This window comes from Notamacropus eugenii, chromosome 5 (assembly GCF_028372415.1).
Source record: "Notamacropus eugenii isolate mMacEug1 chromosome 5, mMacEug1.pri_v2, whole genome shotgun sequence".
NCBI lineage: Eukaryota > Metazoa > Chordata > Mammalia > Diprotodontia > Macropodidae > Notamacropus > Notamacropus eugenii.
The window spans coordinates 341,734,859-341,759,534 of NC_092876.1; the positions used below are offsets into that span (position 1 = coordinate 341,734,859).

At 36.8% G+C, this 24,676-nt stretch overlaps 1 pseudogene; it reads right to left on the reverse strand.

The window, feature by feature from the left end:
- Positions 1 to 788: 788 nt before the first annotated feature.
- The window catches only part of LOC140507935 (protein mono-ADP-ribosyltransferase PARP14-like), a 55,470-nt pseudogene continuing 31,582 nt past the window's right edge, over positions 789 to 24,676 (reverse strand).

The following is a 24,676-nucleotide window of genomic DNA, read 5'->3' on the forward strand; positions in this document are numbered from 1 at the left end:
AGAGTTAAATCATTCACATTGTTCATCATGCAGTATTGCTGTCACTGTGTAAAATGTTCTGGTTCTGCTCACTTTACTTTGCATCAGTCTGTCTAAGTTTCTATAAATTTTTATGAAATCAGTCTGCTCACCATTTCTTATATGACAATAATATTCCATTACAACCATACACCACAACTTGTTTAGCCATTCTCCACTTGCTGGATATTCCCTCAATTTCCAATTCTTTGCTACCACATAAAGAGCTGTTATAAATATTTTTGTACAAATCACTTTGGGATAAAAGCCTAGTAGTGCTATTGCTGGAACAAAGTGTATGCACAGTTTTATAGCCCTTTGGGTATAGTTCCAGTTTGCTTTTCAGAACAGTTGGATCAGTTCACAACTCCACCAATAATGCATTGGTGTCCCAATTTTCCCATATCCTCTTGAACATTTATTTATCCATTTCCATTTCTGTCATATTAGCCAAACTCATGGATGTAAGGTGGTACCTTTGACTTGTTTTAATGGTATTTCTGTAATCAATAGTTATTTTGTGAATTTTTTTCATTCAACTATAGCTAGCTTTGATTTTCATCTGAAAACTGCTAGCTCTTATCCTTTGATCATTTATCGATTGGGAAATGACCACAGGAATCATAAATTTAAAATCACACTGGTGATAATCCAAAAAGCACTAATTTCAGCAGCAAGAATGAGCATTGTGTCCTAAGAAATGTACGGAATACTAAATCATGCTGCAAATAAGTGTCTACATAATATCTCTCCAATGAGAAATTAAAATGTTATTGCCTGAAAGTAATGAGGTATTCTGGATAAACCTTGTTATCATAAAATATGACAAATAGACTTGGATTTATCCTATTATTAGTGACACTGTCATATACAACAACAGCACTTGGATCTGTCTTTGTTGGAGAGACAATGAAGGATCTATTTCCAAGAGTGTAATCACACACATAATACATATGCTTCTTCCCATTGATATCTGGCTTGGAGTAGATATCATTAGCTGAATACAGGGCATTGACAGCAAAATAAGTTCCTTTTCCCCATGCTGCAGCTGTGAAAAAGAAGACAAAGTTTTTACAAAATTAAGACTATGAAATGTGTATTATTTTTGCCAGTTATGATGATGCCTGGACACATGATCAAAGGAATAAAATCTCCTTTCATTTTCTTGGAATGTTCTGTTTGCATTCATCACATTTAATCTTCCATTTTAAATTTTTCATATTTTTATGTAACACACCTCTTTAAAGTTTGGATCTTTGTCTTATTTAATCATTGAATTCTCCTGCTCTAAGAATTTGCACAAAATGCTTGTCTAATAAATGTTTAAGTTGAATTCAGAGTCTCCCTCATTAAGCTAATGCTACTTTATACCCTGTCTAGAAGTCATGTTACTAAAAGCATAGCCAAAAACTTTTGTATGGACAATGACTATAATCATGTAAGCAAAGTCAGCGTGGAGAGGCAAGAAATCTCTAGTCAAGCCCCAAAACCAGTGGTCAATCAACCTGTCAGGCTACAAGCACTTATTAAGCTCTTATTGTGTGCCAGGCACTGTGCTAAGTGTAGGTATAGAGAGAGAGGCAGAAACATGGTCCCTGTCTTTAAGGGGATCACATTCTGATAGAAAAGACAGCACGCCAACAGTGATGTACAAGATATATATCAAATAAGTAGAAGGAAATCTCAGAGGAGGGATCATAGCAATAGGGAGAATCTCTGTCATAATGTGGGGTTTAGCTGAGCCTTGAAAGATTTTTGAGAAGCCAGTTGGCAGAGGTAAGGAGTGAGAGTATTTGAGGCATGGGAGTTAGTGCAAATACCCAGAACTGGGAGATGGAGTACAGTGTGTGAGGAACAGCAAGGAAGCCATTGGAGCTGGGCTGGTAAGTGTGTGCAAGTAAACTATGAGAGGACTGCAAAGATAGGGAAAGGTTAGATTATAAAGGGCTTTAAATGCAAACAACGCATTTTATATTTGATTCTAGAGAAAACAGGGAGTCACTGATGTTGACATTGTTGGCCCTGAATTTTATGAAAATGCCTTTCATGGCCAAGTGGAGGATGGACTGAAGTGGGGAGAGACTTAAGTTAGGGAGATGAGAAGGCTACTGCAAGTATCCAGGAGTGACATCATGAAGACCTGACCCAGGGTGTTGGCCGTGTGAGTGAAGAGAAGGAGACATAGATAAGAGAAGTTGTGAAGGTAGAAACATGACTTGGCAACAGATTAGATATGTGGGGCAGTATCATATTGTCAAAATGGAAGGACACAGCCATTCTTTGTGTTGAGGGTTCATAAACAGGATATACTGGTGAATGTAAGCTTTCTTTCAGTGTGTTGCATCACAACAAAATAAAATATATGAATCACTTTTTAAAAAATCAGCTTTGCAAATTCACATACTGAAAAGGGAAGTGACAATTTGTGTGAAGTGGACACAAATAAAAAAAAAATCTAACAGAAATCCTTTGATCTACCACTGAAATTTAGTCCCCTTTAAATTTGTATTATTGTGTATTTTGACTGCAGCCTAGCAATTATTCATACTTTCTAGTTTTGATGATATTTTGGAGATATTCAATGGTGTAGTGGATAAGAACAGAGGATTTAGAGTCAAGGTAGACCTGGGTTCAAATCCTGCCATCTATGATCCTCAGAAATCTCCTGACCTTCTCTGTGCTCCCATTTTTCTCATAAAATGAGGGGGCTGAATCAGTTTGAAGGTCCCTTCTAGTTCTAAATCTCTAAGTCTTTGATCACTCCTCTCTGTGGTATAGATCATAACCCAATTCAGACCTCTTTATTCTTTTCAATTATTGTTCATATCCTCTTCATTGTTGACTGTGTGATGCACATTCTTTATCCCTACCATATGTTCCTCTTTTCACCCACCATGTATTTCACCTACTACCTTTTGAGTCACCCATGATTTTGATTGTCTAGAGATTAGTGTTCCATTATTCACAGCCATATATCACCAGGGAAAAGCTATTGAAGGCAAAAAAAAAAGAGGTGTTTTGTGTGTGTGTGTGTGTGTGTGTGTGTAGACACATGTAGGAAAGCTGAAAGTGCTGTGTGATGGAATCTTGTTCATTTCTGGACCAAGCTCCTTCTTTTTTCAGCTATCATGCCTATACCAGATTTGTGATTTGATGTACTATGTACAATGGATGAAGATACTACAATCATCCGTTTTAACTTGGCTGCATTACTTTGGGACTTCTCTGACTAACTTCACCATGTCACAGGAAGCTCATTATTGGGTTAGCCTCATCCTCTTGTAAGATCTCATCAACCTACCCTCTGGCTCTCTGGTTGAAGAGGGTGTCATGAACTCTGACTCTTCATTTAAGGAGGGAGCTCACCTCAGACAGTTCCTCATTTCTCACCTAGCTACACCACGTTGGGTCTTCTCTTACTTTTCCATCATCCCCCCATAACCTTTTCAGCTTCCTTTTTGTTTTATCTTCTTCCATTAGATTATAAACTCCTCGAGGGCAGAGACTGTTTCTTTTGTGTGTGTAATTTTATCCCTAGTGCTTAGCGCAGTGCCTGATGTGTAGCATGTGCTTAATAAATGTTGATTGATTGAGAAAGAAAGCAGATTCCATGGTGATACACTTTGAAGTATTCAAATGCTGATGGTGTGATATGAAAGTCACACCTCACCTTTGAACTTTTTGAAGGAAATAAGATTCCTACTGCTTTACTTATTACCATTTTCCCCAGCATAACTGTGATTAAAGTCTTGGCTATTGACATGGGACACTGAGTCAATATCTGTGCCATGGAAGAGGCATCTTTCATTATTTGTATGTTTGTTTTGGTCATCCATGAATATTTTTTTTTGTCTTATATAAATTCCAAAGGTTTCTGTTCTGTATCCTCTGAATCTACAAATTACAAAAGGAAAATCACTTTGGAAATGAGCAGTGTTAGGCATGAAATACTTGTGGAAGTGAATTTTAAAATGATCGATCCATAAGAAACCATTTTAGATTTCCTGTAGGGCAATTTTCCTTTCAGGGTAAAATAATAAACATCAAGTTCAGTGCTAGCTATTTTGTTTTCCAAATATATTCTTATGTCCACACAATTTTTTAAACCTAGAGTTTTGTAGGATTATGTTTCAAAAAGAAATATTCCCTCATTTAGTCATTTTGTGGAAATTTTGTTTTGTTTTGAATTGCTCATCTAATGTCTTTAATATAGGGCACTCCTGGTGAGGATCCTAACCAACATGGATGGGCACCTGCTTGGGAACACAAAACTGTGAGGAGTCGCTTGGAGCCCTGAAACATTAAGTGGCTTGCCTGGGTTTATTTTCTCAGTAGGTGTGAGAGGCTCAGCTTGCAACAGACTTCCCAACTCCAAAGCAAGCTTTCTATTCATTATACCACAATGTCTCTCTTGCTGTCATTTCTGAATAGTTTTTAGCTCATTTCTGATAGATGACACACACACAGAGACACACACATGCACACTCCCTCTCCCTCTCTCTCCCTTCTCTCTCTGTCTCTGTCTCTCTGTCTCTCTCTGTCTCTCCCTTCCCTCCACCTCTCTCTCTCTCCCTCTCTCTTTCTCTCTCCATCCACCCTCCCCCATACACTGACATATAATCAGTATGCTCTAAAAGTTCAAGGACAAATGTTGAATACCGTCCTAATCTGCAAATGCCACTTTATTTCATTTTTAATGTAAATAGTATTTTATTTTTTCCAATTACATGTACAATTTTCAACATTCATTTTTATATGATTTTTGTGTTCCAAATTTTTCTCCCTCCCTACCCCATGATGGCAAACAATCTGATATATGTTATACATGTACAATCATGTAAAACATTTCCATTGCAAATGCCTTTTTAAAACATAGTTTGATCTAGAACCATGATCATGACTCATTGCTCTTAAGTTTGTTAACAGATCTCGTGAGAGCTAGGGTTTGGGATAATGGCTCACCCATCATAGCCACCAGTTCTAATATCTTGCTGTGTTTTTTTTCTCTTCCTGTGAGTTAAAAAGAATTGAAGGCTCACCATTCTGAGTCTGATAATAAGTTAGACATTGCTGTAGGGTGAAATAGATGAGCTGGAAGAAAAATAAGGTTCCATTTGTCTTTGATAAATAGAAAATTATATAATAAGCATGTTTAGACAAAGCATGCTTCACTGGGTGGTGCAAATTTTATAAGAGCAAGTTGTTTTATTTATAATTCCCCTAAGTTCTGTTACTATTCAGTATTCCACTAAATGTTTAAAAGGAAATTTACTTGCTTTTTTTGTGAATAAAAAAGGAAAATACCAACTTCTAAGGAAAGTTTAGTATTTTTATGTTCATTATTATATCTTTTTTATATTTAAGTTATTGGGGAGGTGGAGGAAGGGTCTATTTGTAAATGTAGTACTACACCCTTATGGAGCTGTAAATATCACAGACATACAAGCTTGAAAATAATTTTCAAGAATCAGCAGTCTTGCTAACATTTTTTCTCATTTACAAGATAGGCCATTACAATGACTTGACCTTTGAAAATTTCTTTTACTTCTTTTCCTAATCCCAAATCTGCCTCTAACCTGTTCTGTTGCTACAAGAAGAGTCCAAAAACAATAGAAAATCAAAAGAACAGGGAGGATAAATAGAAAAAAAGCTCCAAAGCAAATCATAATTAGGTGGGTGTTTTTTGTGTATTATTAGTTAGAAAACACTGAAGAGTGACTATTTTTCCATTACTGACTCACAGAATGTTAGAAGAGGTCTCAGAAACATCTAGTCCAATCCCTTTACTACACAGATGAAACTTAGACTTTTAGAGTAAGGAAATGATTTTATCAGATATCACAGACATAGACTCTGTAGGCATCAGACCAGTGAAAACAGGGAAAAAGCAACAGGAACCCAGTTGTTTTTTTTCCCCTCTCCAAAATTGCTTGCGACAGATCTAGGTTGCCTCAGTTTTTCTCTTTTCTCACTCCTCATTCTTCCATCTGGAGATCTTCACAGTTTGGAACACATTGTCATTTCTTTTGCCATGGAAAGTAATAAAAAGAAATGACTATACACTCTAGAAACATTCAGGAAACTTTGAGTTAGGAAACAAAGTCTATTTACATTTAGGTTTCTGTATCCATTTTGACCTTTAATCAAATCTCATTGTTACTATTTGCAGATTCATAGAATCAACATGGAATAATACTAAGATCTATTCCATTAAAATATCTACAACAATATTTTTCTAAAGCTAATATAACTGATAAAGATGAAGAATTAACTTAGGTCCAGGTTGATGGATTGATAAAAGATGGTGTCCAGATGAAAGAATTTCCAAGTTCATGAACATGGAAGTGAAACACTTCTAGATGATGGTAAGACCAAGGGTATGACCATTTCACTCTGATTCAGTAAGGAGTCAAAGAGGATGCCATGATAGTGAACCTGTAAAAGTAGATGCCAATAATAGAAATGTTGGGAAGAAGGGAGGGTGGGGGAAGAAAGACAATGAATTCTGTTTTGGATACATTGAATTTGAGAAGTCTATGGGATATACTGCTGAAAATGTCCAGTAGGCAGTGTTTAGGCCAACTGGGAAACAGGAGATGATCTTAGATTAGATACATATGTAAGAAAGAGGAGCAGGGGTGAGGATTACAGACAGAACCTAGGAATGGAGGATTAGAAGTCATGACAAGGATAAAGAATAGGTTTGCCTTCTCTATTGTGTTGTTAGCACAAGTCTGACAAAACTTGTCTTTCACTTGCTTGTATTCTTCATGTCCTGGAGGTAAATCCACCAAAAGAAGGTTCTGGTCTTCCATGTCATCCCATGACTAGGGATCTCAACTGAAAGACAGATATTTGGTGATCAATAATTTCCTCCCAAATGGAAGGATAGGATTATGCAATTTAAATTCCTAGGGTTCTATAAAAAGCAAAATAGCATTTGAATTGTTTTACATTCTCTTAACGCTAGGTTTTGAGAATTTGATTCAATTGAGTAAACATTAATTAAGCACGAATTACATTAAAGATAGTGTAATATTAAGAAAAAAATTTATACCCATGGTGTCCTTGTTGAGTGTGTATTGACTTGTTCTGCTCACCCTGCTATCAATATAACATGTAACTGATGAACAGATTAATACATCACTTATACCATAAGTCTATTTTACTACCTATAGCATCAATACAGATTGTATCCTATCTATAACTTAGTGTCCTGGGGCATTTCAGTGACTTGCCCAGAGTCGCACAGCCAGTAAGAGTCTGAAGCAGGATATGCACTTATGCCTTCCTATCTCCAACTTCTATCTACTATACCATGCTATCTCTTATCATTCAATTTTCCTTCAAATATTTTAAATCAAATTGCATGAATTGCTACTTTATTTTAAAAACACTAGCATACACAATTTATCTAGAGTTCATCTTCTCAACATATTTTACAGGCAGCCAGATGGTACAGTGGCTAGAGTCCTGGGTCTGGAATCAGGAAGATCTGAGTTCAAATTCAGCCTCAGACATTTATGAACTGTGAGTCTCTGAGTAAATCACTTAAAGTCTACGTGCCTCAATTTTCTCAACTATAAAATGAGGATAACAACAACACTTCCCTTGCAGGGTTGTTGTGAAGATCAAATGAGATATTGGTTAAAATTACACAATGTCTGATACATAGTAGTTCTCAATAAATACTTCTTTCCCTCTTTCACATCTGTTCTTGAATTCATAAGAGTTAAATAGAAAAGCAGGTGAGGTAATGTAATGGGTAAGGCTGGTAGGAAGTATGAGCTGGTATGGAAGGAACTGCCTTCTACCTCTGTCCCAGGTTCCTGTACCTGGCATGGCAGGTTCAGAAACTCTATTTTATTAGTTCAAGAAGAAATGATTTTTGCAGAAATGATCTGAGGTGAAGAAAACTCAGAAGACATAGAATTACAAACTGGAAAGCAAACTTATTAATTTATAATGGAAGGTGGGGGATAAAGAAGCAGTATTGTATAGTGGGCAGAAAGAACTATTTCTTAAAGTTAGTAAGTTCTTCCTCTGGTACCATAGTGGATGTCTGACAATGGATAAATCATTTCAGTTCTCACTCCCCCAGCAACTCTCCTACACTAGAAGTCCATGGTGTTGATCTTTTGAAGCCATTTCCTCCCTGATTGTGATAGAGCATTTTCTCACTGGGAGCTCTTTCTACCAATGACAGCACAGTTTCAAAACCAAAGTAAACAAAATAAAACAGGCATCTCCAAACTAGACACTAGAATATGAAAAAAAACCTAGGATGCTAGCAGCTGAGAAACGACAACCCAAATTTGGGAACCAGGAGGCTACTGTCCATCACCTTTTTATGGTATCTCAGCCTTTTGGCTCCCTCTCATAATTGAACTAGCCTTACTTGTTCTGGTCAGCTAGTGATACCTATAGGTTTCTTCCATCACCAATCCCCATAGTTGTCTGAGATCCCCTTAATCTCTTTCTGCCATCATGAAGGCATCCTTCATCCCACTCTTTCTCCTAATGCCTGGATGAATTCTACCACGTATATTTATCATGTCCATCCAGATGCTGTCTGTTCATGAAGCTGGAGCAAATCACAAAAGCAAGATGATAATCAACTAAAAGTGTTTCCTAATGTCAACTGGACCCTCCCTACAACAAGCAAGCTTTCTCCTCTCTAATCAATTAGGTATCCTGCTCACCAAAGTGGCCATTTCAAATCTTCTCTTCTAACCTCTTCATAGTACTCCTTTCTCCATTTTTTTATCTGATGTCTTTGCCTCATATTTAATTAAAAAAACTTAAGTCATTTGATTATAGCTTTTTCTTCTCATTGCCTTGTCCTCCTCACCTCATCTTGCCTGACTATTTCCTTGACCAGTCTTTGGGTGTCACAAAAGTCTTGTTAAGTCTCAGCCTATTTGGCATTTAGAGACTTTCATAACTGGTCACCTTCCTATCTTTTGACTTACACTTGACTGCCTTCCACTCACTCTCCAATCCAGCTCTACTGGCCTATTCTCCATTTCCTGTATACTGCATTTCATTTCTGAGACACTGATTGTCTCTCACACCTGGAATGTTTCCCTCCTTAACTTTAACGCCTAATTTCTCTGGATTCCTTCCAGAATTAGCTCAAAACTCACCCTTTTCTTGAGGTCTTTTCTAGTTCCCTCAACTTCTAGTGCATTCTATCCCTTCCAAAATGGACTTACAACTACTCTGTATATATCTTGTATGCTCCTAGTTATTATACATGTTATTTCTCCTACTAGAAGGGGTGCAGGGAGTCTTTTTGTTTTTCTTTCTATCTCTAGCTAGCCCTTAGCATAGGGTCTGGCACATGGTAGGTGTTTAACAAATGCTTGTTGACTGATCAGATGATACCCGAAAACACATAATATTCAGTTGTTTTAAATGGAGATCACTAAGAAGTACTCTGTGTACTTTCCATCTCTGTCCAAAGCTCTGGACAGGCGACAGTGGGGGTATGGGCACATTTACACTAATAAGGAAGAGTTTAACAGCCATACATGCTGCCCAAATTCTTGGAATTTATTCCTGTTTTTCAGTACTAATGAGAGAATGCTTGGCCCACATCACTTCTGCTTCCTAATATCTAAATTCCTAGTTCTCAGGCTTGATCTTGAACTGGCTCAGTCTCTAGTTCTATCAGCCCACAATATCTCTTCTGTTCTCAATATAGAATGCAGAAGCCTTAGGATAGGTCAGTTTATTCCACTTATAACTACCCTAGCTTCATCATTTTAAAACCACCTCATTTTTCTCTTAACAAGCACTGCTTGAGCAGCACTTACACTGAATTTAGTGTTATTTTGGTCCCTGGAGAGATGAATCAAAGGAGGAGGAGACGTTGCTTCTATGCTTAGCTCTGTCCCTGAGTCACTCTGGAACCTTGGGCAAGTCATCTACTCCTTGCTGATTCCTGTTGGTTGATAAAATATGGAATATTAAAAACTCTGTATAGAGTTAGGGGCTAGATTTATGATTTCATTAGTACAAGGAACTATTGGGTGAGAACATTGTCTCCACCAATGCAAAGTGGCATCTTTTCTATAACTCATAGTCTTCAAGAGAAGTGAAGTGACCTCACCCACTGTCCAGGAACCACAGGAACAGTGCTTCCTGTTTTTTAAACTTCCATCAAGAAAGTACCCTTCTCTATCCAGGCTCCAAAGCTACCTTTCCCCAGATTATGGGCCTACTTTTAACTTTCAACTTTCCACCCCAGGGGTATGGAATCTGTGGCCTTGAGGCCACATGTGGCCCTCTAGGTCCTCAAATGTGGACCTCTGACTGAATCTGAATGTCACAGAACAAATTCTTTTATTACTTATTTCTCACATGTGGTCTTGAGGCTGCAGTTCCCCTCAACCTCCCGTACTATACGCTGGCGCCTGGAAGCTGTTTTCTCTTTCTTATGTTGCCCATCTCTCTTTGTTTTGGTTGGTTTCTTGGAGCAAATTATCTTAGTTGAATCTTCCTGGATGGCTTAGTCCTTGATGGTCAAGATCCCTCTTTCACCTATCTGTAACCTTTTCTGGTTCAGTCTACTAAGTTGCAAGCTCCTTGAAGTCAGGGACTGTCTTTTGCTTCTATCTGTATCCTGGAGCTTAGTCCAGTGCCTGGCATGTAGTAGGCACAGAACAAAAGTTTACTGATTGATAATAGACTCCTTTGGCAGTCTGATAGAAGCTATAGACCCCTTCTCAGAATAATGGTTCTACAAGTCTACAACAAAATATACTGAATTATAAGGGAAAGCAATTATATTAAAATATAGTGATCAACATATTTTAAAACTAAGTTCATAGATCCCAAATTAAGATCTCCTGCTCTAGGAAATGGGTCTGGAGTTCTGAATCTATTCTTAACTTGTGGATGGAGCACTCTGGAGGAGGACTCTTGTCATCCTCACTCTTGGAGCATTTCCCTTTACAGATCTGTATGTCTAATTTTTTCTGATTTTTTTTCTCAATTATCTCTGGCATTCAGATGATTTTTGCAACCATGTTTCACTTTTCACTGATTAACACATCAATTATGTCATTAAAGGACCAAATTTAGATAATATTGTCAAATGTCTTCGGTGAAGACCAAAGATTTAGCAAAGGACCTCAAAAGCCATTTAGTCCAAAAACCTCATTTTATATTAGAGAAAACTGAAGCCAAGGGAAGATAAATGACTGGTCCATATTCACATAGGTAATAAGCAGTAGAAGGATTTGAGCCCAGGTTGTCTGACTCCAGATCCGGTCATCTTTTGAGGGTACTATATTACCTCCCAATGAGTCATACTCCTCTCATTCTGCCACCTCTTCATCTACCCAGCCAGCTGTATGCTCATGCTCCTCTTCCTGCTTCACTGTCAAAACTTGACTTTAGGAAAAATAAATCTGTTGAACTCAACCATGCTTCTACCTGTGTTCTGCTCTGTATTTTCTTTGCCAGTTCCAAAAGCTTGATCTTTATAGGTTTCTCCAGAAGAAATCTGTCCCTGTGGTTATCAATAAAACTAATTCAAGTTAAGAAGAACGGGGCAGAGACTGGTTTACAAAGTTGAAAATTAATTTATAGGGTTTTTTTGGGAGGGGGAAGGGTTTTGTCTTTCTTTGTACCTCCAGTTGCTTAGCACAGTACCTAGACACATAGTAGATGCTTGATAAATGTTTATTGGCTGAGTAACAGAGAGGTAGAAGGGGAGGAGGCGAGACATTATGTTAAAAGAAGTAAATCAAAGCTGAATCTACCTTCAGGTTTTTTGGTATGATGAACAGGGAAGCTGTGTCCCTTTGTATTTGTAGCAAGGTGAGTGTTAAAGTCTACTGTGTAGTTTTCATTCTCAATTTGGACATTTATTTGTTATTTTTTTTCCTTTCCTTGCATCCTCTAAATGCAGATTAGTTATTTTGTAAAAAGGCTTGAAAATACCATTGTCATTATATTCCCATGTGATGGAACTACTGAGCTCTTCAGCCTTAGAGTCCTCATCCATATGTCATTGTGTTCTCTTGATCATGCCTTGAATTCCCTGAGAAGCCTCAAATACATCCTGGGCAGTTCCTGTGACCTCAGTTTGAGACCCTCCATGTTTCACATCAATGGTGATATTTAGTCTTTTTTGCAGCTCATTCAGTTCATTATATTCTTTTTCACCAAAGTTTTGGATGGCCTCATCAGAGAAAGTACAACTTTTGTGTTCTTTTAAAATCAATTCTTGCATCCAAGAGATAATGCTTTCAACATTCTCCTTGCTTTCATCACACACCTGGAAAGGTGTTAATTTTTAAATTTTTTCCAAAACCAAATTATCTTGTTTTTTGGGAGACTGGCTTGCAAGACTGAAAAGTGCTTTAAAAATAAATGAAAATATAATGAGAAGTTACCCATAAATATTTTCAAGGTAAATCATAGGCACATGTACTTTAAAGAAAATGTACAACTTACATTTTTCCTTGGAGAACACAGTGGTTGAGGTTTGTGGCTTAGATCTTATTCTTTTTTTCATAGTATCATGAAAAATTTCCAGTAACTGTGGCAGGAAGAGGACCACTTTCACTTTTTCCACTAATTGGCCAAACCCTTTCTGTGCAAAATCTTCAATGGCATCATTATAGATTCAGCAACATTAGTAGGGTCTTTTTTGGCCTGTCCTAAAGGAATAAAATAAAAAAAATGATAAAGACAAAGTAATAAAAAGTCACACCTCCCCCTTTTTCTTAGTCTCCCTCTGTCCCAAACTACTATTTAAATGTTGGCAGGCTTGATCCTTAATGGAAAAATGCTGCTTCCTCCAAATTAATAATCCCTATTTGATGCATTGTCAGTATCTCAAACAAGAGTTCCCTCTTATCTATGTCCTATAGGAAACACTCTGGAAGCCTACAGCTCAATTAGCAATGGCTACAGGAATCTGAATGATCTGAAGACTGAACTTGAGTGCTCACTGGATTTAGATGCTCATTTCATGTCCCGCCCCCTTTTAGATAAGTTTTTTGGTAGTCAGTAAAGTGTCTTAACCATATGAACTGACAGCCATTTAGAAGGTATGTGAAGAAAGACAAGATGCCCAATGTGTTGGGTCTCTACCTTGTTTTTTAATGAAAGGGCATAAAATTTCTTTGAATTACTTAAGAATAAAGATAATAATTGGCATTTTGGCCATTCAGCTGAGTAAGTTTCTTTGGGAGCTGACAGTCTGAAAAGCATTTGTTGTGGACCAGGTACTGGGGGTACAAATTTCAAAATGAAACAGTATTTGTCTTCAAGGAGTTTCTGTGCTACTTAGGAAGATGCCACATGCACAGATACATAAATAAAAAATATATACAAAACACATAATAATGGTAGGTAGCCTTTATATAGCACTTTGCGATTTATAATGTCTTCACAAATATTATTTAACTTTAGCCTCTCAGCAGCTCTGGGAAGCAGGTGGTATTATCTTCATTTCATAGATGAAGAAACTGAGGTAGATAAAGCCCCAGGTGGGATCTGAACTCAAGTCTTCATGATTCCAAGTTCAGAGCTCTACTCCTAGGGGCACCTAGATGTAATTGCTCTGGAGGGAGAGCACTAATGCCAGGAGGACCAGGCAAAATCCTGGGTAGGTTAAATCACTTGAACTGAGACTTAATGGAAACTAAGGACACTAAAAAGTAAAAGTGAGGGCAGAGGAGAGAGAATTCCAGACATGACAAGAGCCTATAAAAGGGTATGGAGGAGAGATTATTATGTGTGGGAAACAGCAAGTAGGTTACATTAACATAGAATGTATGAAGAACATATCAGTCTAGAAAGATAGCCTGAAGCTAGAATATAAAGGTCTTTAAACGCCAAGCAGAGGGATTTGTATTTTATCCTAGAGTTAATTGGGAACTATTAAGGTTTTTTGAGTGGGGAAGCAAAATGGTTGTATTGTTATTATCATAGATCATGATATTTAGAAATATCAACAGGTCAGCTTTGTGGAAGATAGATTGAAGAGAGGAGAGGCTGGATAAGGGACGATTATTTGGAAAGCTAACGTAATAATTCAAGTGACAAGAGATGAGGATCTGACTTTGGGTAATGACCGTGAGGAAAGAGAAGGGAAAAAATGTCAGCGATGCTATGGAGAGAGGACCAACAAGATAAATGCTGACTTCTACATTTGAGTTTTACAAAGTCCATAGCATAGGATGGGGGGGGGATGACTATACAGCATTTCATATGTATCTGTTTTAAATGGGGTATAGGCTCAATATAAGGGAACAGGGTGATATGGGAGCAAAACCAAACCAAAAAGTTAATAACATCTTAGGTATTGATAGGAGGAAGACAGTCAGTCAGTAAGCACTTATTAAGTGCCTACTATGTGCCAGACATTGTGCTAAGCACTCAGTATGTGAAAAGAGGCACAGGGCTAGATAAGTGGTGCAGTGAGTAAATGCGACCTTGGGCAAGTCACTTAATACCAATTGCTTCTGAGAGAGCAAGAGCGAGGGGGGAGAGAGAGAGAGAGGGAGAGCGAGACACATGAAAAGAGGCAAAGACAGTCCCTGTTCTCAGAGAGCACACAGTCTAATGGGGGAGGCAACATACAAACAAATATAGATAAACAGTGTACAAAGGAAATAGAGAATAACAACAGATATAAGGAGCTAAGAATTAGGAGGTATTAGGAAAGGCTTTTTTTTCTTTTTTAGAAGACGAGAATTTAGCTGGAACTTGAAGGAAGTGAGGGAAGCCAGGCAGTAGAGATGAGGAGGGACAGCATTCCAGGCATGGGAGACAATCTGTGAAAACGTTTGGAGTCTGGAGATTGCTTGTTTTGTTCAACTGACAGCCAGGACACCAATGTCATTGGATCACAGATTCCATGGTGGGATGTGAAGTAAAGGAAGACTGGAAAGATAAGGCTTTAATATTACTGTGATAACTGAGTGGGAAGAGACTTGTGTGATATCTCTTTCCTCTGACTTCTTATTATTTGGGAAATGAAGATCACCTCTTTATCAGAGACTGGAGCAAAGAAGGAAACAGTGGGAGATGAAGTCAAGAAGGTGTCAGAAGAAGAGCAGAGTAAAAGGGGGAGTTCTTTGCAATTGGTCTTGATTCTCTCTGTCAAATAGGAGGGAGAATCCTCAGCTCAGAGAGAGAGGGAAAGAAAGAGCACCATGAGAGGCCTGAAGAGCAGAGGAAAGATTGAAAATGCTGCTGTGATGAGTGGGAAAGAGAATCTTTTAAGGAGGAATAAAGAGACTACCTACCTCCAGTGAAGAACTTATTGAGATTGGATACCATAAATTTGAAGCAGATCTGGTGAACACAACTGTGTGATAACCTTCTTTTCAGTTCAAAAGCAGATAAGGAGGAAAGGAGGAGGCAGGGATGGCAGTGATTCAAGGTGGAGTAATTCATGGCAAGGCAGGAGTGTTACCAGGACATGGGAGCAAGGGAGTTGAACATAGAGGATGGTTGAAAGTTTACCTTTATCACCCACCAAGTTTATTCTATAAGACTTACATAAGTGTATAAAAGTAAAATAAATACATAAAAATCACAGATTTTCATAAACAAATCAACTGCAAAATACTTGGCCTTCTCACAAGCAGTTGATTATTACCAGAGATGAAGACTTGTATTGAAATGAAATGGAGGAAAGTTAGCTGAGCTTGAAAAGCAAGATAGACTGTGCTGATTGAAAATTAAATAACGTTAACAAGGAGAGTCCACAAAAGTCTGCTCAATTATAAAGTCAGTCTTAACACCATACTGTCATACTCTTACTTCCTGGTAACAATTGATAAACTCTTTTTCTAGGAATGTTCTCTGTTAGAGGATTGTTTGTGTTTACATTGGAAAGTGTTTATTGTGTAGAAAAAAAACCTTTCAGTTTTTTAAAAAAAGACTAAATGTAAAATCATTATTATATTTAACAACATTTTTTTCAAAAGAATAAAGATTATCCTAGGACTATACATAACAAAAAGTGAAGGAAGAAAAGGAGATCATCTAAAAGACTACTGTAGTAATCCATATATGAAGTGACGGGGGACTGGGTAATTGAAATGAAGAGTTGAATATAAGGAGTTGAATCATTATTATTATTAATGGATCTCGGGCAAGTTGCTTATCTTCTTTAGGTCTCGGCTGAAATCCAGGAAATTAAACTAGAATTACATAATGTCCTCTGACTATAAAAAGTCAATGATTCAATGATAAGTTCAGTATTTGACCTGAAAAGTTTTAGGTTGCACCAAAGTAGAATTGTCTGATAAAAGAGAGATTAGACTAGGGGCTGAAGGTGTTCACAGGTTGGAGCTGCTGATTGAGAAGCTACCTGCATGGAGGTAGAAGGTGAAAACAAAAATGAATGAGTGAATTCTCCTAAAGGGTAGATATGTGAGAGAGAAAGAGGGAAGAGAAGGAAGCCAAGAAGTTAAACCAGAGAAATGATAGAAAATGAAAAATAAAAATAGAAAAAGAAGAAACATAAAAAAATAACAGAAATAGAATAGAAAAAAAGAAAAAAATAGAAAAGAAGAGATAGTGAAATAGACTGAGAAATGGATCTATTTATTTTCTTTCTACTTTTTCTTTCTCTTCCCTACCTTCGTTTTCTGTCCTTTAGTCTTGCTCTTTACCTGTTTCTCTTTTTCTGTTTTTCTTTTTGCTTATCCATAGCTTAAGACTAGAGGCAAAACCCAAGAGTCCCCACAAGCACCGTGGTCCCCAGAGTGAAAAACCATTGCCAAGACCTAAATAAATAAACATTACTTCCACCACTCTCATATACAGTCAACCTTAATGATTATCTTTACTAGTGGATATGTAGTCCAGGGGAATCTAAGTACTTAAAAAATAATTCTGAAGGAGGCTACAAGCCTGTTCCAATGGCTGGGAGGGTAACAGACAAGTATTTCATCTGTTCGCATTGCGTTAGTACTTCAGAGACGGTTGGTTTGACATCATTTCTCCCAACAACATGAATTATTTTCTTGCATCTTAGATTTCCACCCTGTGTTATCATAAAATTTACGGGATGATTCATAGCTGTAAAACAAGAAGACACAAAGGCATGAAACATTAGCTAAACTGAAACTTTTGGATAATTGAGAAGAGAGGATATTTTATTTAGAGGACATGAAAACAACAGTCCCAGTTTAGGGAGTTCCTTTTATTGCCTAAAATTCTTACTGAATCTCAAAGATGAAAGGCACCTACGGGGTCATATAATGAAATCCTGTCCTATACATCAATATTTCCAAAGCATCACTGACATAATTATGCACCCTCTACTTAAACATCTTGAGTGATGGAAAGCTAACTTATAAAGTAACCCATTCTTTTCTTTTCTTTTTTTTATTTTACCAGTTGCAATATGGTATACTAGAAGGAGTCCTGTCTCTGAAGTCAGGGGATGTAGTTACAAATCCCATTTCTGGTACTTATCATTTTGGGCAAATCACTGAACCTCTCTGGACCTCAAGTTAGTCATTTGGATATAAGAGGGGGTGGACAAGAAGGGCTCTGAGGTCCCTTCCAGCTCTAAGCCCAGAATTTAATGATCAGTTTGTTTCCCCTAAACCTCTAACAACTATACTGTGGTGCAGTGGAAAGAACAATGACTTTGGAATTAGAAGACTTGGCCTCAATTTCCGGTTATGCCATTAATGACCTGTGCAACCTTGGGTAAATCAGTTAAACTTTCTGGGTCTCAGTTTATTTATCTGTTAAAAGAGTTCCACTAGGTAACCACTAACATTTATTCTATCTCTAAATCTATGACCCTATAGTCTTAGTCATAGTCAATACACTGGATACAATGAAGTGTATCCACCAAGACAGCCCTTCCTCTCAAGGAGCTCACAATCTAATGCTGAGAACTTCTTCCCATTGGTCTAGAATACTCCTCTGGAAGTGTATGGAGTGTCACATCCTTTTTCCATATAGGAAGACTTCAAATATCTGAAGACAATGACCAGTTCACATCCCACTCCTAAGGCTTCTCTACTCAAGATTGAAGAGACACAATCTAAAGCATGGGAAGGGGGAGGGCTGTGGCAGGGATTTAAGTAATCTGGTTACTACAGATATCATTTGTAGTAGGATTTCATACGTATCCTTAAAAAATTAGTTTGTACTTATTCTGCTATACTTTCCAAGAAACACCCAAACACTTCCCCTTAAATATACATTCCTCCAGACCAGTTAAATTTGTTGATTTGTTAACACAATAGAAGACTTTGTTATTTAATTTTGATATTATGGTACCAACATGGACAATTGGAATTCTCAAGATTTTTCTTGCCTCTTCATATTGACATTAAATATTTAAATTGTTGTAGTACCTGAGACTATTGTAATGTCTGATGCCTTTTGAGGCAACAATCCATAGAGGTAATGTCTTTAACCCCCAAGAAGAGGCTCTGATGGTGAAAGATTTAGATACTGTGATAGATTGCTAGGGAAGATGGGAGACAGAGGGAGCCTTCTGGATCCTTCAAATCATACCATATGTGGTTGTTTCCTACTATAGTCCTGCATAGTCTTAGCTCAAGTTTTGAAGGAAAATTATTATAATCTCACCTTCTGGTCCCTCTCCCATGGATCTTAAAGGGTTTCTGACTTGTTTCCCTCCAATTCCACATCCCCTCATTCTCACTACCAGTTATTTCACTTGCACTGGATTATGGCTAAAGCTACCTAACGTAGCACACTCTGATTCCACAGGTGGTCTAGCAGCTTCTAAAATGGCTTTAGAAATCCTTGGATAAGAGAATAATAATAGAGATGAACATGAATTAAAGAATCACGCAATGTCAAAGATGGAAAGGATTGTAGAGATCATCTATTACACTGTCTTAATTTTATTTATTTTTACCTTAATTCTTTTTTAAATTAGTAAACACTTATTTTCTCCCTTTCCACAAGTCCCATCTAAGAGAAAAGAAAAACAAAACACTTATAACAAACATGCAAAGTCAAACAAAACAAATTTACACATTGGACATGTCTAAAAATGGTCTTGAGGCCTTTCAAATTTGTTATTTCATTGTTGTTTTTGAATAAATTATTGTTTTGGTCCTACTCATTTGATTGTACATGAGTTCATACAACACTCACCAGGTTTTTCTGAAACCACCACTTCCATTATTTTTTATGGCCCAATAGTAGTCTATTATATTCTTATACCACATTTGTTTAGTCCAACTCAACAGACAGGCACACTCATATATTTAATTTCCTTGTTAGAACAAAAAGTGCTGCTCTCTCTCTCTCTCTCTTCCTCTGTCCCTCTCTCTCCCTCTCTCTCTCTCTCTCTCTCTCTCTCTCTCTCTGTCTTTCTCTTTCTCCACACACACATATGCATACACACACAGATTTCTTCTTTCTTCAATCTCTTTAGATCATACTCCGTTAATATTACAGATGAAGAAACTAAGGTCCACAAGGGGGCAGTAAATCACCATTCAAATCACACAGTTAGGTAGTGAACTAGTCCAGGGATCTTTCTGATTCAAAATTCAATATAGTCATTTAATCATAATTACATGTAAAGCTCCTAATACCTTTCACAAATTCGTGCTCTAATGCCTCATTATGGTGTAGAAGTAATCCAGAGTTCTTGAATGGGAATTCCAGTGAAGAAATCCTGGCAGCTTCAGAGTCTACCATATTAGAAAGGCTTTGAATACAACCTGACCACAGCCCATTTCTAGTTAAGTATGAAAAGACACATAACCAGGAAAGGGCACATTTGGTGATGAATTCTTAAACCATGGCAACCCATAAAACCAATAAAAATATAGAATGGCCTTCACTTTTATGTGACTATCTGGCTTCTGAAATGATATGACACAAAAAGGATAAAGGGTGTTCAGAATTACACAAATTTTGGACCTCCTACAAATGTTAACTTGTTATCGAATCCTCTAACTGTGCGATCCTTATTGAGAGACAATGGAGAGGCCATAGCTCTCAAAGAACTAAATCTGTACAGTTCTCACATTTTTTTTTTTAATGAATGAAACCAGAAGATAAAGGGAAGTTGCAGCTAAACAGAGATAGCTCACAGTATCCGCTTGGGAGACACAAACAAGAGATGATTTTGTCATGCAGTCAAAAACAAGAAGGAAAACTATTTCATGAGATTCTTGGTCATTTCATATTGCAGTGCACATAGTAACCCTTTTCAAAGAGAATTACTGGAAATAATTGAAGTTTATGCTCCAACATCTGTTGCAGAGGATAAGAAGATAAATAGGTTCTATAAAGAATCCCCCAAAATGTTCAGGTAACATGAAGATAGAAAATATAGTTAACACAGTAAATGAGAGTAAAGATCCAAAAAGATTTTGGCAGGCTAGTACATTGTGCCTATGAACGAAGGAATGAAAGAAGTATTTATTAATCACTTATTACATGTCAACCACTATAGAAAGTTTGGGGGATGTAAAAAGATAATTGAGATCATCTCTGTCCTCAAGAAACTTATATTCTTTTTTTCTAAAAAAAAAAAGACTTTCATGATTTTAATCAACAAATGTTTATTAAATTGAATAATTTCTCTAATTCATTAAGTGTTCATTTCCTCCCCACTCCTCATCCCCCCCAGGGTTATATACTCAGTTTTGCTACGTAAAATATTCTTGCTTGTAATCCTACCTCCTTTGGCTTCCAGAGTATCATATTCTAAGCCTTTGAATTCTTTATACTGGTAGCTGCTAAATCTTGTGTGATTCTGACATTGACCCCACTGTATTTTGACTTTCTGGATGCTTGCAGTATTTTCTCCTTGATCTAGGAAATCTGAATTTTGGCTATAACATACCTGGGAATTTTCATTTTGAAACTTTTTTAAGGATAAGTGGATTTTTTTCAATTTCTACTTTGCCCTCTACTCCAAGATATCTGGTTGGTTTTCCTTTTTAATTTCTTGAAATTTTATGTTGTCACCTTTTTTCTCTGTATTCATTTCAGACATGCCAATAATTCTTAAATCATCTCTCTGATCTATTTTTCAGGTAAGTGTGTTTTTCCTATGAGATAGTTGACACTTTATTCTTTTTAACAGTCTTCTGACTTTGTTTTATTGTTTCTTAATGTCTCATGGAATCATTAGCTTCCACTTGATCAATTCAAGTTTTTTAGAAATTATTTTCTTAAGTGAGGTTTTATACCTCTTTTAGCATTTGGTCAATTCTGATTTTTAAGGAACTATTTTCAATATTTTTGTGCCTCTTTTGTCAAGTTAATTCTCTTTTCATAATTTTCTTGCATAGCTCTCATTTCTTTTCCCAATATTTCCTCTACCACTCATTTAATTTAAAAATTTTTTTTGCTTTCAAAAAGCCTCTCTTAAGATTTTCTATGAATTTTTGTTGATCTTGTGTCCAATCTGTATTTTTTTTTCATTTGAGACTTTGTTTGTAGATGTTTTCAAGTCATTGTTTTCTTCTGGGTTTGTGTTTCAAGCTTTCCTGTTACCATAATAGCTTTTTATAGTCAGGTTTTTTTGTTGTTTTTTGTTCATTTCTTCAGCCTACTTCTAAATTTTGGACTTTATGTTAGAGCTGGTCTCTCCTTACCTTGGGAAGGGGAGAATGACTGATCTGAACTTTTGTTTTTTATTTCCTGCTACTCCTTTTACAAGTCATTCTGGGGGCTCACAAGATTTTGATGTCTCCAACATGGTGTGATCCAGAAGGAAGTCTGTTTATTGCCTTCCTTGTGCTCTTGTTCATACTCAGGTAGTGCCCCTGTTCCCTTTCAACTGTTCCATTCCACCCTTGGATGGATGGGTGACAAAACTGCTAGATGACACTGGATCTTGTGCCTAGTACTAGGTACAGCAGCCCCCTCATGTCCCTTTCTTGCCCTTACTGTTGCTGGATGCTGGATTTTTCACCACCATCACTGCCATAGCCACAGCAGATGGTACCACCACTGTCTGGTGTTGCTTCCACTGTTCTGCATTCTTGGTCAGCCCCAACCTCAGTTATCTATGGACCTTTCTATTTTTTAAAGCTACCCTTGATTGGGAAAATGATTCATAATCTTTTCTTGGATTTTCCAGCTAGAATGTACCATATTTTCTATGATCATTATAGGAGAAATTTGGAGGGTACTGTGGCAGTTGTGACTTCTCACTCCTCCATCTTCACTCTGCTCTTTAAATTGAATAATTTTGCCAGATCTTGACTGAGTTTTAAGATGCTAAATGTTTTATGTGCTTAATCATCAAAAAACAGAGCCTTTCCTTATAAACAGAAAACACAAGAAACAGGCCATGAGTTTTCACTTCATATTGCTTGCTTAAAAAAAAAGTTTATGATAAATTTCACACATCATTTTTAAATCTTTACTGTCTATGCTTCTTTCTGAAAATTCTTCTGTACTGCTTTGCATGCTTTAAAAAAGATTCAATGATCATCTTTTTTCTTTCCTATCTTCCTCTCTTACCTCCTCCCCTTCCCCCTATCTTCTCTTCTTCTCTCCTTGATTAGGATGTTTGTTTTGCATATAATTACAGCTACCCTATTATAATCTTTCTTGACTATTCCTATCCCACTTTCCTGATTAGATTTGATATATTTCTATCCCAAATTCTGTGTCTATGTGTGTTCAACCTCTTTTGTTCCTTTGTCATAAAAGTGAGGCTCATCTGATGCTCACACACTCCTGCTTATTCCTCTATATTTTTCTATGTTTCTCCCTCATCTCACGTAACTTACTTATATGGAATAGCAAATTCCACTCCATTCTTCCTATTTTCAACACTAGTATATCCCTCTTACCCTCCCTTATTTTTGTGCTCTCAAAGACCTCAGAATAGAACCAACAGACCACCCCAAATCTCTGTTTTCCTTATTGAACTCCCTTTGTACTCTGAAACTATTAAGTTCCTGAAGAGACACTTGTTTCTTTTTCATCATTGGAATATTAGCTCTGGGTCATCATATAGCTCCTCCTAATTGCCCAAATGAATTTATGTTTTTATTGAATCTGGTGCTTGCATTTCAACTCAGCTCTGGGCCTTTCATCAGAAATTATCAGAAATTTTGTTCCATTAAAGGTACTTTTTTTCTTCCTATATGATTTTTTAGGATAAGTTATTCTTATTGTAAGTGCCTTTTGGAATATTGTATTCCATACTCTACTTTGATTTTTAGTAGATGCTTCCAGGTCTTGTGCAATTCTGACTGGTCCTTTGGTACTTGAATTGCTTCTTTCTGGATGCTTGCTTGCAATATTTTTCTACTATAATGTGCTAGATTTTGGCAATGGCATTCCTAGTACTTTTCTTTTTGGTGTTTCTTACAGGATGAGATCAGTGGACTCTTTCTATCTTTATTTTGATCTTTGATTGTAATAAAAATAGGCAAATTATATTTATGATTTCTTGAAATGTAACATAGCCTTTTTCTTTTATCACATGATTCAGGAAGTCCACTGATTCTTTCTTTGACTTGTTTCCCAGGTCTGTCATCTTTTACTACAGACATCATATATCTTTTTAAATTAAAATATTTTTATTCTAATACTTGCTATTCAATGCAATAACTGATTTCTCTTAGATTTATTCTAATTTCCATGAAGTCTGTTACTTAAGTCAAGCTTGTCATTTTTAGTTCTAAGCTGTTTATTTCCCTTCCAATTCTTTCCTCCAGAGTTTTTATTTTTTACTTCTTGCTTCATTTCTTCTAGAATGTAATTCTTGTGGAAAATGCACTCCTTTTCCCTCTTTAACTCTCTGCTTGCAGTTGTCTCTGCATTTCTCACTACAAGACTGGATTTGGGAACATTTTCAGATTTTTGATAAATCTTCATATTGGTGGGAGTTTACTTCAGTTTACTTATCTCTCTAGTCTTAGTTCCTGATTTGGGGCTTTGTGGCAAGTTTTGTATCCTCAAATATTTTTGAGTGGGGTTAATGATTCTCCTTAGTTTTATCCTAAATCATTCGATTTTTGAGTTAACTTCTATCTGAATTTTAGAGTTCAGAGCAATAAATAGATTTTCAGGATACCTTCTGGCATCTCAGGACTCAAGTCTCAGTTTCTGGACCAGGCAGAAAGGCAACTGGTGAGAAAATATTCTAGTCTGATGAAATTTAATAAAGGTAAATCAAAAGTCTTACATGGATTCAAAGAAATCACCTTCACAAGTAAATAATGAGGTCAGCTTCATACCAATGTGTTTTGTAAAATTTCTCTGGGTTTTAGCAGATTTCAAGATCACTATGAAACAATACAGTTTATTATGACAGCAAAAAAAAAAAACTAATGCGATTGTTTTCATTAGAAAAAAAGGAAGGGCATGGTATTGAGGAAGAAAGAGATGATAGTTCTGAGATTCCCTGCCCTGGCCAGACTATATCAGGAATATTGTGTTCAGTCAAAGATGACACATTTTGGAAGAATGTTGATAAGCTAGAGAAGACCCACAAGAGAGTAATTTAAACTTGACATTAGGTGAAACTGTCTAATAATCAGTGTTCTCCCAGAGTAGAATGGGCTGCTCTAGGAGATATTGGTTTCCTATCAAGTGAATGACTGCTTGTCAGGTATGTGATAGAGGAGATCTTATTCCGTGGCATATTGAAAACTTGGCTGGAGGTGCCTTCCAACTCTGAAATTCTATGATTCTG